Here is a 15,434-nt window from a genome sequence, read left to right on the forward strand (position 1 = left end):
CGACAGCTTAAATTTGATGTGCAACTACTAGAAAGACCCTTTCTGCTATAATGGGAGGTGAAAATTTCATGTTCTGAAGCTTCCCTGCAAAGTTATGGCAGAATGCGTAAATCGTGTTTTCAGCCTGAGTTAAGGTCGATTCCGGAACGGCAAACATAAAAGTGTTGATAACTTTGGAAAAACACTTCAGACAGCTTCGATTTGATGTGCACCTACTAGAAAGACCCTTTCTGCTTTAGTGGGAGGTGAAATTTTCATGTTCTGAAGCTTCCCTGCAAAGTTATGCCTCAATGCAGGAAACGCGTTTTCAGCCCGAGATAAGGTCGATTCCGGAACGCCAAACATAAAAATATTGATAACTTTGGAAAAACACTTCAGACAGCTTAGATTTGATGTGCAACTACTAGAAAGACCCTTTCTGCTATAGTGGGAGTTGAAAATTTCATGTTCTGAAGCTTTCCTGCAAAGTTATGGCACAATGCGTGAAACGCGTTTTCAGCCTGAGATAAGATTGATTCCGGAACGCCAAACATAAGAATGTTGATAACTTTGGAAAAACACTTCAGACAGCTTAGATTTGATGTGCAACTACTATAAAGACCCTTTCTGCTATAGTGGGAGGTGAAAATTTCATGTTCTGAAGCTTCCCTGCAAAGTTATGGCACTATCCAGAAAACGCGTTTTTAGCCTGAGATAAGGTGGGTTCCAGAACGCCAAACATAAAAATGTTGAGAACTTTGGAAAAACAATTTCGACAGCTTAGATTTGATGTGCAACTACTAGAAAGACCCTTTCTGCTATAGTGGGAAGTTAAAATTTCATGTTCTGAAGCTTCCCTGCAAAGTTATGGCACAATGCGTAAAACCCGTTGTCAGCCTGAGATGAGGTTGATTTCAGAACGCCAAACATAAAAATGTTGAGAACTTTGGAAAAACACATCAGACAACTAAGATTTGATGTGCAACTACTAGAAAGACGCATTCTGCTATAGTGGGAGGTGAAAATTTCATGTTCTGAAGCTTCCCTGCAAAGTTATGGCAGAATGCGTAAATCGTGTTTTCAGCCTGAGATAGGGTCGATTCCGGAACGGCAAACATAACAGTGTTGATAACTTTCGAAAAACACTTCAGACAGCTTCGATTTGATGTGCACCTACTAAAAAGACCCTTTCTGCTATAGTGGGAGGTGAAATTTTCATGTTCTGAAGCTTCCCTGCAAAGTTTGGCACAATGCGTAAAACGCGTTTTCAGCCTGAGATAAGGTCGATTCCGGAACGCCAAACATAAAAGTGTTGATAACTTAGAAAAGACACTTCAGACAGCTTAGATTTGATGTGCAACTACTATAAAGACCCTTTCTGCTATAGTGGGAGGTGAAAATTTCATGTTCTGAAGCTTCCCTGCAAAGTTATGGCAGAATGCGTAAATCGTGTTTTCAGCCTGAGTTAAGGTCGATTTCGGAACGGCAAACATAAAAGTGTTGATAACTTTGGAAAAACACTTCAGACAGCTTAGATTTGATGTGCAACCACTAGAAAGACCCTTTCTGCTATAGTGGGACGTGAAAATTTCATATTCTGAAAACTCCCTGCAAAGTTATGGCACAATGAAGAAAACGAGTATTCAGCCTGAGATATGATCGATTCCGGAACGCCAAACATAAAAATGTTGAGAACTTTGGAAAAACACTTCAGACATCTTAGATTTGATGTGCAACTACTAGAAAGACCCTTTCTGCTATAGTGGGAGTTGAAAATTTCATGTTCTGAAGCGTCGCTGCAAAGTTATGGCACAATGCGTAAAACTCGTTTTCAGCCTGAGATGAGGTTGATTTCAGAACACCAAACATAAAAATGTTAAAAACTTTGGAAAAACACTTCAAACAGCTTAGATTTGATGTGCAACTACTAGAAAGACCCTTTCTGCTATAGTGGGAGGTGAAAATTTCATGTTCTGAAGCTTTCCTGCAAAGTTATGGCACAATGCAGAAAACACGTTTTCAGCTTGAGATAAGGTGGGTTCCAGAACGCCAAACATAAAAATGTTGATAACTTTGGAAAAACACTTCAGACAGCTTAGATTTGATGTGCAACTACTAGAAAGACCCTTTCTGCTATAGTGGGAGGTGAAAATTTCATGTTCTGAAGCTTCCTTGCAAAGTTATGGCACAATGCAGAAAATGCGTTTTTAGCCTGAGATAAGGTCGATTCCGGAACGCCAAACATAAGAATGTTGATAACTTTGGAAAAACACTTCAGACAACTTAGATTTGATGTGCAACTACTTGAAATACCCTTTCTGCCATAGTGGAAGGAGAAAATTTCATGTTCTGAAGCTTCCCTGCAAAGTTATGGCAGAATGCGTAAATCGTGTTTTCAGCCTGAGATAAGGTCGATTCCGGAACGCCAAACATAAAAGTGTTGATAACTATGGAAAAACATTTCAGACAGCTTCGATTTGATGTGCAACCACTAGAAAGACCCTTTCTGCTATAGTGGGAAGTTAAAATTTCATGTTCTGAAGCTTCCATGCAAAGTTATGGCACAATGCGTAAAACCCGTTTTCAGCCTGAGATGAGGTTGATTTCAGAACGCCAAACATAAAAATGTTGAGAACTTTGGAAAAACACATCAGACAGCTAAGATTTGATGTGCAACTACTAGAAAGACGCATTCTGCTATAGTGGGAGGTGAAAATTTCATGTTCTGAAGCTTCCCTGTAAAGTTATGGCAGAATGCGTAAATCGTGTTTTCAGCCTGAGATAAGGTCGATTCCGGAACGGCAAACATAACAGTGTTGATAACTTTGGAAAAACACTTCAGACAGCTTATATTTGACGTGCAACTACTAGAAAGACCCTTTCTGCTGTAGTGGGAGTTGAAAATTTCATGTTCTGAAGCTTCCCTGCAAAGTTATGGTACAATGCGTAAATCGCGTTTTCAGCCTGAGATAAGGTCGATTCCGGAACGCCAAACATAAAAATGTTGATAACTTTCGAAAAACACTTCAAACAGCTAAGATTTGATGTGCAACTACTAGAAAGACCCTTTCTGCTATAGTGGGAGGTGAAATTTCATGTTCTTAAGCTTTATGCAAAGTTATGGCACAATGCGTAAAACGCGATTTCAGCCTGAGATAAGGTCGACTCTGGAACGCCAAACATAAAAATGTTGATAACTTTGGAAAAACACTACAGACAGCACAGATTTGATGTGCAACTACTAGAAACACCAGTTCTGCTATAGTGGCAGGTGAAAATTTCATGTCCTGAAGCTTCACTGCAAATTTAAGGCACAACGCGTAAAATACGTCTTCAGCCTGAGAGAAGGTGTATTCCGGAACGCCAAACATAAAAATGTTGATAACTTTCGAAAAACACTTCAGACAGCTTAGATTTGATGTGCAACTACTAGAAAGACCAGTTCTGCTATAGTGGCAGCTGAAAATTTCATGTTCTGAAGCTTCCCTGCAAAGGTATGGCACAATGCGTAAAACGCGTTTTCAGCCTGAGATAAGGTCGATTCCGGAACGCCAAACTTAAAAATGTTTATAACTTTTGAAAAACACTTCAGACAGCTTAGATTTGATGTGCAACTACTGGAAAGACCAATTCTGCTTTAGTGGCAGGGGAAAATTTCATGTTCTGAAGCTTCCCTGCAAATGTATGGCATAATGCGAGAAACGCGTGTTCAGCCTGAGATAAGGTCGATTCCGGAACGCCAAACTTAAAAATGTTTTTAACTTTTGAAAAACACTTCAGACAGCTTAGATTTGATGTGCAACAACTAGAAAGAACCTTTCTGCTATAGTGGGAGGTGAAAATTTCATTTTCTGAATCTTCCCTGCAAAGTTATGGCACAAGGCAGAAAACGCGTTTTCAGCCTGAGATAAGGTCGATTCCATTACGCCAAACACAAAAATGTTTATAACTTTCGAAAAACACTTCAAACAGCTAAGATTTGATGTGCAACTACTAGAAAGACCCTTTCTGCTATAGTGGGAGGTGATAATTTCATGTTCTGAAGTTTCCCTGCAAAGTTATGGCACAATGCTGAAAATGCGTTTTCAATAAGGTGCGATCCGGAACGCCAAACATAAAAATGTTGATAACTTTCGAAAAGCACTTCAGACAGCTTAGATTTGTTGTGCAACTACTAGAAAGACACTTTCTGCTATAGTGGGAGTTCAAAATTTCATGTTCTGAAGCTTTCCTGCAAAGTTATGGCAGAATCCAAATAAGACGTTTTCAGACTGAGATAAGGTGGGTTCCGGAACGCCAAACATAAAAATGTTGATAACTTTCGAAAAACACTTCAGACAGCTTAGATTTGTTGAGCAACTACTAGAAAGACCCTTTCTGCTATAGTGGGAGTTCAAAATTTCATGTTCTGAAGCTTCCCTGCAAAGTTATGGCACAATCCAAATAAGACGTTTTCAGACTGAGATAAGGTGGGTTCCGGAACGCCAAACATAAAAATGTTGATAACTTTGGAAAAACATTCCAGACAGCTTAGATTTGATGTGCAACTACTAGAAAGACCCTTTCTGCTATAGTGGGAGGTGAAAATGTCATGTTCTGAAGCTTCCCTGCAAAGTTATGGCACAATGCAGAAAACGCGTTTTCAGCCTGAGATAAGGTCGATTCCGGAACGCCAAACATAAAAATTTTGATAACTCAGGAAAAACTCTACAGACAGCCTAGATTTGATGTGCAAATACTAGAAAGACCCTATCTGCTATAGTGGGAGGCGAACATTTCATGTTCTGAAGCTTCCCTGAAAAGTTATGGCACAATGCAGGAAACGCGTTTTCAGCCTGAGATTAGGTGGGTTCCAGAACGCCAAACATAAAAATGTTGATAACTTTGGAAAAACACTTCAGACAGCTTAGATTTGATGTGCAACTACTAGAAAGGCCCTTTCTGCTACAGTGGGAGGTGAAAATTTCATGTTCTGAAGCTTCCCTGCATAGTTATGCCACAATGCAGGAAACGCGTTTTCAGCCTGAGATAAGGTAGTTTCCGAAACGTCAAACGTAAAAATGTTGATAACTTTGGAATTACACTTCAGACAGCTTAGATTTGATGTGCAACTACTAGAAATACCCTTTCTGCTATAGTGGGAGGTGAACATTTCATGTTCTGAAGCTTCCCTGAGAAGTTATGGCACAATGCAGAAAACGCGTTTTCAGCCTGAGATAAGGTGGTTTCCGAAACGCCAAACATAAAAATGTTGATAACTTTCGAAAAACACTTCAGACAGCTTAGATTTGATGTGCAACTACTAGAAAGACCCTTTCTGGTATAGTGGGACGTATAAATTTCATGTTCTGAAGCTTCCCTGCAAAGTTATGGCACAATGCAGAAAACGTGTTTTCAGCCTGAGATAAGGTGGGTTCCAGAACGCCAAACATAAAAATGTTGTTAACTTTCGAAAAACACTTCAGACAGCTTAGATTTGATGTGCAACTACTAGAAAGACCCTTTCTGCTATAGTCGGAGGTGAACATTTCATGTTCTAAAGGGTCCCTGCAATATTATGGCACAATGCGTAAAACGCGTTTTCAGCCTGAGATAAGGTCGATTCCGGAACGCCAAACATAAAAATGTTGATAACTTTGGAAAAAAACTTCAGACAGCTTAGATTTGATGTGCAACTACTAGAAAGACCCTTTCTGCTATAGTGGGAGGTTAAAATTTCATGTTCTGAAGCTTCCCTGCAAATTTATGGCACAATGCAGAAAACGCGTTTTCAGCCTGAGATAAGGTAGTTTCCGAAACGTCAAACGTAAAAATGTTGATAACTTTGGAATTACACTTCAGACAGCTTAGATTTGATGTGCAACTACTAGAAATACCCTTTCTGCTATAGTGGGAGGTGAACATTTCATGTTCTGAAGCTTCCCTGAGAAGTTATGGCACAATGCAGAAAACGCGTTTTCAGCCTGAGATAAGGTGGTTTCCGAAAGGCCAAACGTAAAAATGTTGATAACTTTCGGAAAACACTTCAGACAGCTTAGATTTGATGTGCAACTACTAGAAAGACCCTTCCTGCTATAGTGGGAGGTGAACATTTCATGTTCTGAAGCTTCCCTGCAAAGTTATGGCACAATGCAGAAAACGCGTTTTCAGCTTGTGATTAGGTGGGTTCCAGAACGCCAAACATAAAAATGTTGATAACTTTCGAAAAACACTTCTGACAGCTTAGATTTGATGTGCAACTACTACAAAGACCCTTTCTGGTATAGTGGGACGTGAAAATTTCATGTTCTGAAGCTTCCCTGCAAAGTTATGGCACAATGCAGAAAACGCGTTTTCAGCTTGTGATAAGGTGGGTTCCAGAACGCCAAACATAAAAATGTTGATAACTTTCGAAAAACACTTCAGACAGCTTAGATTTGATGTGCAACTACTAGAAAGACCCTTTGTGCTATAGTGGGAGGTCAAAATTTCATGTTCTGAAGCTTCCCATGGAAAGTTATGGGACAATGCAGAAAACGATTTTTCATCCTGAGATGAGGTGGGTTCCGGAACGCCAAACATAAAAATGTTGATAACTTTCGAAAAACACTTCAGACAGCTTAGATTTGATGTGCAACTATTAGAAAGACCCTTTCTGCTATAGTGGGAGGTGAAAATTCGATGTTCTGAAGCTTCACTGCAAAGTTATGGCACCATGCGTAAAACGCGTTTTCAGCTAGAGATAAGGTCGATTCCGGAACGCCAAACATAAAAATGTTGATAATTCTGGAAAAACACTTCAGACAGCTTCGATTTGATGTGCAACTACTAGAAAGACCCTTTCTACTATAGCGGGAGGTGAAAATTTCATGTTCTGAGGCGACCCGGCAAAGTTACGGCACAAAGCAGAAAACACATTTTCAGACAGAGATAAGGTGGGTTCCAGAACGCCAAACATAAAAAAGTAGATAACTTTGGAAAAACACTTCAGACAGCTTACATTTGATGTGCAACAACTAGAAAGACACTTTCTGCTTTAGTGGGAGGTGAAAATTTCATGTTCTGAAACTTCCCTGCCAAGTTATGGAACAATGCGTAAAACGCGTTTTCAGCCTGAGAAAAGGTCCATTCAGGAACGCAAAACATAAAAAAGTTGATAACTTTGGAAAAACACTTCAGGCAGCTTAGATTTGATGTGCAACTACTAGAAAGACTCTTTCTACTACAGTGGGAGGTGAAAATTTCATGTACTGATGCATCCCTGCAAAGTTATGGCACAATGCCGAAAAAGCGTTTTCAGCCTGAGATAAGGTTGATTCCGGAACGCCAAACATAAAAATGTTGATAACTTATGAAAGACACTTTCTGCTATAGCGGTAGGTGAAAATTTCATGTTCTGAGGCTTCCCTGCAAAGTTATGGCAAAATGCAGAAAACACGTTTTCAGACTGAGATAAGGTGGGTTCCGGAACGCCAAACATAAAAATGTTGATAACTTTGGAAAAACACTTAAAACAGCTTAGATTTGATGTGCAACTGCTAGAAAGACCCTTTCTGATATAGTGGGATGTTTAAATGTCATGTTCTGAAGCTTCCCTGCAAAGTTATGGCACAATGCAAGAACAGGCGTTTTCAATAAGGTGCGATCCGGAACGCCAAACATAAGGATGTTGATAACTTTGGAAAAACACTTCAGACAGGTTAGATTTGATGTGCAACTACTAGAAAGACCCATTCTGCTATAGTGGCAGGTGAAAACTTCATGTTCTGAAGCTTCCCTGCAAAGTTATGGCACAATGCAGAAAACGCGTTTTCAGCCTGAGATTAGGTCGATTCCGAAACACCAGACAGAAAAATGTTGATAACTTCGGGAAAACACTTCAGACAGCTTAGATGTGATGTGCAACTACTAGAAAGATCCTTTCTGGTATAGTGGGAGGTGAAAATTTCATGTTCTGAAGCTTCCCAGCAAAGTTATGGCACAATGAAGAAAACACGTTTTCAGCCTGAGATGAGGTGGGTTCCGGAACGCCAAACATAAAAATGTTGAAAACTTTGGAAAAACACTTCAGAAAGCTTAGATTTGACGTGCAACTACTAGAAAGACCATTTCTGCTATAGTGGGAGGTGAAAATTTCATGTTCTGAAGCTTCCCTGCAAAGTTAAGGCACAGTGCAGAATACGCGTTTTCAGCCTGAGATATGGTCGATTCCGGAACGCCAAACATAAAAATGTTGATAACTTTGGAAAAACTCTTTAGACAGCTTAGATTTGACGTGCAACTACTAGAAAGACCATTTCTGCTATAGTGGGAGGTGAAAATTTCATGTTCTGAAGCTTCCCTGCAAAGTTAAGGCACAGTGCAGAATACGCGTTTTTAGCCTGAGATATGGTCGATTCCGGAACGCCAAACATAAAAATGTTGATAACTTCGGAAAAACACTTCAGACAGCTTAGATTTGATGTACAAGTACTAGAAAGACCCTTTCTGCTATAGTGGGAGGTGAAAATTTCATGTTCTGAAGCTTTCCTGCAAAGTTATGGCACAATGCGTAAAACGCGTTTTCAGCCTGAGATAAGGTCGATTCTGGAACGCCAAACATAAAAAGGTTCATAATTCTGGAAAAACACTTCAGACAGCTTAGATTTGATGTGCAACTACTAGAAAGACCATTTCTGCCATTGTGGAAGTGAAAATTCGATGTTCTGAAGCTTCCCTGCAAAGTTATTCCACAATGCAGGAAACGCGTTCTCAGCCTGAGATAAGGTTGATTCAGGAACGCCAAACATAAAAATATTGATAACTTTGGAAAAACTCTTTAGACAGCTCAGATTTGATGTGCAACTACTCGAAAGACCCTTTCTGCTATCGTGGGAGGTGAAAATTTCATGTTCTGAAGCTTCCCTGCAAAGTTATGTCACAATGCCGAAAACGCGTTTTCAGCCTCACATAAGGTCAATTCCGGAACGCCAAACATAAAAATGTTAATAACTTCAGAAAAACACTTCAGACAGTGTTGTGGAATAATTTGACCTGTGTCATTAGAGTTACAAGGATAACTTGTTTCTTAGTACCAATGGAATGTTTAACAGATATCTACCCACTCTGTATTCCAAATACGCCAGAGATGGCTACCTTGTGGTGGAGACAGGAATGTATGTTTTGTCTGGAGCTGCCAGAAGCTCTTGTGATTCAGACAGAAGGCCAAATGTGAATATGCATGTTTGTGACGACGTATCTGGTCCAAGGAGCGCCCTTGATCCAGCCCCTACTTAATGTGTCTGTACTTTGAACAATTTGATACTGAGCGATGTCAAGCGGAGAGATGATGTTACGCTGATGTGGAATAAAACAAAGCTTGTATCCCGCTACTTCTGTGGTTTCTTCCGCTCCCAACTCGACGCCCTGAGAAGTGTATACCCCGCTGGCCGGACCACATAATTGGCGCCCAAACGTTCGCACCGAGGATTGAGGAACGTCTGACTCGATCCCCGCAGCACAAGGCGCCCTGAGGTAAGATACCGTTTTCTTCCTCAATGTGCTGCTGGGTGAGAGCTGGATGCAGAATTGACCTCACGGTGAAAGAACCAGAGAGTGGGGAGACGGAAATCCACAGAAGTAGTGCCAAACCGATGTGTACACAAAAAAACATCAACAAAAAGGCTATTTGATACTGAGAAGCACTTGCATACCGAGAAGTGCTTGTGTGTTCTGTGAAAGCGCTGTAAATTGAGATGCGCTTGTGAGTTGCAACAAGTTTTAGAAACGTGTATTGTTTGTTTACTGCGCAGGCCTTGATGCCCGAGGTTGGTTTTTCCGGTGAATAACAACGCGGGAGTGTGACTATTTGGATAAGGGACGAAATGAGCCCGTGGCCTCCAGGTTTTGATAAAAACTGGTCACCCACTCGTTGCCATGACCGATGCTCTTAGGGGCTAGCTGATTAACGTTTAAGGCTTCCATACCGACAAGCTAGGCGTGGCCTATAATGTATATATGAAAATATTTTATATTTTCTAGTTTCCTTTAGAGATCTTCACTCTTCCACGTCAAGATCTCTAAAAGAATACCACGGATGAGAATCTGGTGGAGACAACCTGTGACAAGTTGTGGAAAAATACAAACGTCCAGTCATTGTGAAACCAGGTCGTGAGATCCTGAATAAACGACAGCACACTCACTAGGGGCTCATAATCAATGATGCTATTATTACTATGAACAAATGCTGCATATAAAGAGCAGGACAGAGACCTCCACTTAAACTAAGGACAGACGAACTGTGTGTGTATGTGTGTGTCGTCATGACGTGTGTGACAGTGTGTGTACCTATGTGAAGTTTAAAACGTTTATCTACCTCAACTACGTAGAACTCTCATGCCACAGAACGGAGAGAGCTGTGTGTGTATGTATATGTGTATGGCCATGATGTGTGGATGATATTGTTATTGATATTATTGACATTGGGTGTTGTGGATTGAAGTGTCGAAGTTTACCTTTTAGACTATACTTTTACTGTATGCAATTTTCATGACAAAGAACAGAGCAATGTGTGTGTGTGTGTGTGTGTGTGTGAAGGCGCGCTGACGTGCGACGGGATGAGAAATACAGAATCAACAGAGTAGAAGGTTTGAACAGATAACAGGTTTCAAACAGGACTTAAAAAAAAAAAAAAAAAATGGGGGAGGAAAAGGAAGGAAAGGAACATAAGTGATATAAAACGGGCTCGAAGCACTGGAACTCTCTTTCTCGTTTTCTATGCAGAAACCATAAGCAGGTTAAACATATTGGTGTCTTGATGCATAATACAAAAAAGTCAAAAGTTGAGTTTGCTCAAGGTTGAAAGTAAGATCAGACGCTACTAGATTTGTGCAGTTGTTGCAGACATCTGGAGGGAACGCACTGCCTCCGCTATGTACCACCCCCACATGAGCCGGCTGCTTGTACATCCACCGTAAAAGATATACAAATAATTGTGTCTGCACATAGGTGGTGTGCGAGGGAGATAGAGGAGTCGTCGTTGAGGACTCAAACCCCCCCCACTCCGGTCGCTGTGTGTGTGCAGCTTCGTCAACACCCTGACCTTCAGCGCACTCAGACCCATACCCAGTAAGAAAAACACACATTTACGACACAACATTAAGCTGAAGAATAACACAATCAATACTGCAGGTGATAACCCAAGATCAAAATGAGCGTCACACCAGTTGTCATTGTGAGTGCCAAATACCCTGAGCAGGCAAAAGAAATCCAAAAACTGTCAACTAAATGGGAAAAAAGAACAAGAAAGCTGAACCAAAGCTGGCCAAAAGAAGGCACATTCGACCCACATATGTGTGAAATCATGGAGGTGAGGATCGAAGACTACAAAGCAAAGGATCACAGCAAGAAACGTGAGGAAAAGAGAAAATATGAACACAACATTATAAACATGTTCAAAATGGAAGGACAACGCTACAGAAGAAACATCAGAGAAGGATTGATGGAACAAAAAAAGATGCAAGCAACATCTGTTAAGAGCAACAACAACAACAAAGGCTGCCCAGACACCCCTGGATTATACCCATCACTCGTGGGAACAGTGAAGATTAATGGAGACTTCAAATACGATGACACAGATGATGAAGACGCATGTGATGACAAAACTGGAATGTCGGCATCCAAACACAGAAATACCCCGAATAAATTTCCACCGGAAGAGGGCAGAGTGCTGAGTCCTGAACACCAGCCCATCCCAAAGCACTGCAGTACCCAGAGGAAAACAGATGGGGAAGTGAAATCATCAATCCTGGACTGCTACGCCGAACGAAATGAAACACTGAGAGGGAAGATCGGTGGCGAGTCATACTGGACTCAACTAGACCATGTGGGTGTCGACCCTGAACGCAGAACAAACCGAACAATAATCGAAGAAATCGAGATGGAGTTGGATGAGAAACATGACAAGTTGGGTGAAACAAAGACAAGACAGCAGGGGGCGAGCGGAGCTGGAAGGGTTGACCTGAGATACCGACCAAACATCAAGCCGCCGGACAGATACACAGACCCTGGTCAGTTCCTATTCTGATCAAGGGCAACAAAGGTCACTATATCCCGTGGCAAACGCTCGACCTTGCAGGACTGATTGCCCGACTGCCAGACATCCACGAAGGAGCTGGAAAATGGATCAGGAAGTTTGAGGAGGAGACCGTTGGCAAGATGTTGGCCCTTGGCGACATCAAGGCTGTGTTGGCTAAGAGTTTGGGTGCAAGCGCGATGGAGAACCTCCTACGTCACAGTGGAAATGTCTGGATGTTAGACATGATGGCCGACGGGACCGAGTTCAATCCGTACCGGCCAATGCTGTGGAGAGTGTTGAGAGGTGAATTCCCATCCAAGATTGACCCAAAGGCACTGAAAGGAGAACCACTTGGAGAGAACGAGAACCCAGCTGCGTACATAAGCAGGCAACTGAAGAGATGGAAACAAGAGACAGAGGAGGAAGCCGAAAACAGTCCTCTGCTATCAACTCTGTTCCGCACCTACGTCATCGAAGCCCTGCCACAACAAGTACAGAGCAAGCTGGAAGACGTCGTGGGGTTGACATCCATGCCTCACAGAGAATTCCGCGACCACGTTGTACACGCCATCGAGAGACACCGGAGAGATGAGCAAAGACAAGATGAACAAGAGAGGGCTCAACAAAGAAAGCTCACTCAACTGCAGCTCACAGATCTCCAGAGCAGATTGAAGACAAAGATTCAAGCCGCCGTGATGGACCAAGGTGCCACCATTGGGTCAACACCACCGCCACAGCCACCAACACCAGCAACACAGCCAACAGCGCCACCCATCCAACACCCACCGGTTGCCAATGCCTATCAACAACAGCCGTTCGGGCGACGACCCACACAAATGAGACAGTCTCAATTTCGAACTTGGGGAAGAGGCATGACAAGGCCATCAAAAATGCAAGGCCCCCCAGGACTATGTTGGAGCTGTGGTGAACCTGGTCACCTAGCCCGCAACTGCCAAATGACCGGCCCCGGAATGCCAGTGGCACAGATGCAGCCCATACAACAAAGAGGACCAGCAAACCCCTGGGCAGGTGCAAATTATGGAGAATCCTACCGGGGAGGGCCAGCTTTCAAGCCAAACAGGAGAAGCTGGCAGAGAACCAATCATTCAAGTGAAATTGGAAGACAGGCAAGTTCCAATGTTAATTGATACTGGAGCCACTTACACCTGCGTGAGTCCAAAGTATGCCACCCACCTCCCCATGAAAATCCCCATCCAAGAAAATGCAGACGAAAATGAAAAGGTTTTGTGGAAACAAAGAGGAGCTACTGTGGACAATAAGGGTCTCTGGCGATCACATGAAGGCCTGCTCGTAGCTCCAGCTGCACTTTTGACCATCTTGATTTCTGAGGTGCACAGTGCAGATCACTGTGCAAGGGGGGAAGTGGTGAAGAAAATCAGACAGCAGGGATATTGGTCGCCATTTTTGCAGACAACAACAGATGAAGTGCTGAATCAATGTGAGATTTGTGCAGAAAACAATGTACGAAAAAACATCAAGACACCAATAGGTCATATTCCAGTCCCAGAAGGTCCATTTAAACATCTTGTGATCGATTACGTTGACATGATAAAAACGGTTCAAGGGAAACGCTACATGTTGGTGGTAGTTGATCGGTTTAGCCGCTGGGTTGAAGCAGCACCATCCAAAGACTTGAGTGCTGAAACAGTAATCAAATTCCTGACCAGAGAAATCATTCCTCGAGTTGGCATTCCATCAGAAATAAGCTCAGACAACGGTGCTGCATTTGTACAAAAGGTTGTGAAGGGCATCTTGCAGCAACTTCGAATCAAACAACGATTGGGTGCCGTTTATCACCCCCAGAGTCAGGGAATGGTTGAGAGGATAAATGGAACTCTGAAAGCGAAACTGAATAAGATCTGTGCAAGCACGAAGCTAAACTGGGTTGATGCGTTACCATTAGCACTGATGAGTTATCGCATGCAAACTCATCGAAGCACACATTTGACACCACGTGAGATGTTGACGGGACGGCCGATGCCAGCACCACATTTGAGGGGACCCTACAAGGGGCCTCCACTTGAGCAACTACAATCTGAACTTAGAAGTTATATGAAGCAATTAACTTCTATCCATAAGACTATCTATCTGCAGGAGAGAAAACGGGAGCTTGAGGCCGATCGTGAGGTCGGGCATTTGGTGGTTCCCGGCGACCAGGTGTATATCAAGGTCTTCCGAAGGAAGTGGCACCAGCCGAGACGTGAAGGTCCATACACCGTGGTCCGAGCAACACCAACAGCTGTCCAAGTCGAAGGCAGCTCCACTTGGTACCATCTGAGCCATTGCACAAAGGCACAAGGCCCCACTACCAAACAGGAAAGAAAACAGGGCAGTGAAGCCAATGATTTAGATAGTCAAAATGTTGATGACAAGGCTTGCTGTGATAATAAGTTGTCTGGTTTGGTTGTCACCAGGAGACGAGCTCGCGCAGCGACGGACGGGAACCGCGAGACCGGAGCAGCCGACCAAAGTCCAGACCGTGACACCCAAAGTTCCAGCTAAAAAACTCCACCAGAACAGCGACTCAGCTAAGTACGATGCGATCACCCGTTGTGTGAAACATGCCCAGAAACACAAACCGTTAAGCAATGGATAAACTTAGAGATTTAAAAAATGAGACAAAAGAGCATGCACGGGCTAAAAGTTGGGCCTGGGATTGGTTAGATGGACATCTAGGAAAATGGGGAGCATTTTTTGCAGAAGTGGGGACGACTGCTGCATTCATACTAATTGTCATTTTTCTTCTGGCATAATTAATTGCTTGATTACTGTTTAAAAAAAAAAAAAAAAAAAAAAAAAAAAAAAAAGGGGGGAAGTCTCACGTTTGACAAGAAGCAACAAAAGCGAAAATAGACTTCCAGAAAAAAAGAGAATACCATTTAGGTAGTAACATTTTTATTGTTTGGTGTTCATTATGTTTCATTGTCCTGTAATATGATTGCATAACCATGTGTTCTAATTCATCATATTGTTTATGTTCACACATTGTTTTTGGTTAATTTTGTGTTCAATCCATGTGTTCGGGTTTTACAAATTCAAAATGATTTCAAGAAAGTTCAAATTAGTTCAGCATGCATCATGTCAGCAAGTAAGAGTACAATTCGGGAAAACTTTTGACGCTTCCGGAAGCGAACTGACTAACACTTTCCTGCGACGGGTACTAACAATGCGCGCGGTTGAGATTTTTTATTTAACCAGACAGCAGTAAACCTATTGAACTAACTTCAGCTATATTAATCATGTAGTTAACATTTTCTACATTCCTATATCCAGTATATTGTCACTGCTCTGTTACAGTACTAAATAATCTTCAGTAAAATAAAATGGGATAGCTTGCTAAATTCGGTGTGTGGGTCTGAGACCCACAAAGGGGGGATATGTTGTGGAATAATTTGACCTG

Source organism: Synchiropus splendidus, chromosome 13 (assembly GCF_027744825.2).
Source record: "Synchiropus splendidus isolate RoL2022-P1 chromosome 13, RoL_Sspl_1.0, whole genome shotgun sequence".
In the NCBI taxonomy this organism is placed as follows: Eukaryota; Metazoa; Chordata; class Actinopteri; order Syngnathiformes; family Callionymidae; genus Synchiropus; species Synchiropus splendidus.